Source organism: Calidris pugnax, unplaced genomic scaffold (genome assembly GCF_001431845.1).
Source record: "Calidris pugnax isolate Ruff unplaced genomic scaffold, ASM143184v1 scaffold147, whole genome shotgun sequence".
Classification (NCBI taxonomy): Eukaryota; Metazoa; Chordata; class Aves; order Charadriiformes; family Scolopacidae; genus Calidris; species Calidris pugnax.
The window spans coordinates 6,072,315-6,073,867 of NW_015092359.1; the positions used below are offsets into that span (position 1 = coordinate 6,072,315).

The 1,553-nt window shown below is 57.6% G+C and overlaps 1 protein-coding gene across 1 annotated transcript in view; it reads left to right on the forward strand.

The window, feature by feature from the left end:
• The first annotated feature begins 1,266 nt into the window (after positions 1–1,266).
• The window catches only part of LOC106900385 (GDNF-inducible zinc finger protein 1-like), a 13,871-nt gene continuing 13,584 nt past the window's right edge, over positions 1,267–1,553 (forward strand). Inside the window, exon 1 of the mRNA XM_014962421.1 lies at positions 1,267–1,307. The gene's annotated coding sequence lies outside the window, so the exon portion shown is untranslated. The remainder of the gene's footprint in view (positions 1,308–1,553) is intronic.

The window sequence follows — 1,553 nt, forward strand, 5'->3', positions numbered from 1 at the left end:
TGCTTCCGAGGAGGAATTTATCTGTCATTTGTCCTGGAAACAGTATTTGTGTGCTTAAGTACTTGGCAGCCCACAGAGTGACCTCTCCTATCCGTCGGCTGTTTAAAATCATTTCACATGAAAAGTGACAGCAATACAGGGTCACTGGTGAGAAAGAGTGGCTCGTCCTCCAGGAACAGTGGTTCTGGGAGATGGGAAACCACGTTTATGCTTCTCCTAAGCCTGGACTCACCCCACCAAAGCACCAACTCTTAAGTGAGTTCCTGTAACTTTTCTCTCAGTACTGGAAATAATCTATCACTATCTGCACCGGGAGACGGTAAGGAGCTGTACATGGACTGTAAAATAAGAAAAGACATTTATGGGCCTGAGGACCAAACCCACCATAGCCAGCCATTGACAACAGGAGCAATTTAACCTCATTAAACACTGAAACGCGGCACTTTGTAAACATAAAAACAAATTGGTTTGACTTTTTTTGTTGTTGTTGTTATGTGGAAACACCTACGCACAAGCTACAAAAAATATATATATATATTTATTTCAATCAACTCTAATGAAGATGTGGACGGACCACTGTAAAAACAAAGTCCCCACAGAAATTGTTAGTTTTATTGTAGTCTGGCCTGAAGATAAACGGTTCTGTGAACTGAGCCCTAGCAGCCAGTTTTTCAGATCTGGGGCCCTGAAACCTCATCTGCTGTGGGACTAGAGGAAGGCTGGCTCACCTTCTCACAGAATAAACAAAAATATTGCACAGACACCTATTTTCTTCTGCCTGAGGTGGGTACCCTCCCCCAAATAAATCCACGGGCTGGTCTATGTACACAGGCCAGCGCAAGGCCCTGCACCACCCTGTGGTACTCCTGACCCACCGGGGAGTTGCTGCAGTTTCTTGAGAGAAAATAATTAAAAGCGTGGCGGGTGGTGCGCCGATTAACGGCGGGAAAACCGACCCCCGCCTGCCTTTTGAGTGCCTTTGAGGGCTTCGCCAAGAGACCGTGCCCCGCGGCGCCCCTCCACAGGGAGTACGGGGACCCCTGCCCGCGCCCAAGATGGCTGCCCGCTCCGGGCCCGCCGCCTCCCTCACTCAAGATGGCGGCAGAGCGGCAGGCGGCCGATGTGGCGAAGCCGGGACGGCCATGTTGCTTTCGGGAAGCAGGGACGCTGCCGGGCGGGCCTTTCCCGGACCGTACCATTCCGCTGAGGCGAGGTGCCGGGGGGGGGCGGGGGGGAAGGCGGGCAGCAGTGGTTTCGCCCGGGCGGGAGGAGCGCGGCGGGCGCGGCTGAGGCGGGAGCGGGGCAGGGTAAGGCTGTGCGGCGGCCCTGAGGGGGCGGCGGGGCGGCAGCGAACCGCCGGGAAGCACCTCGGGGACCGCCGGGAAAGGGAGCCCGGCGGCGGCTACAGCCAGCACTGCCCTGCCCGGCGGGAGGGTGACTACCGCCCTCGGGCCGGAGGCCGGGCCTCGGTGCCTGAGGAGCAGGCATGGCGGCGGCGAGGAGCGGGCAGCGGCCCGGCCCGGCCTGGCGGTGTGGCTGGGGGGGGGCGGGCG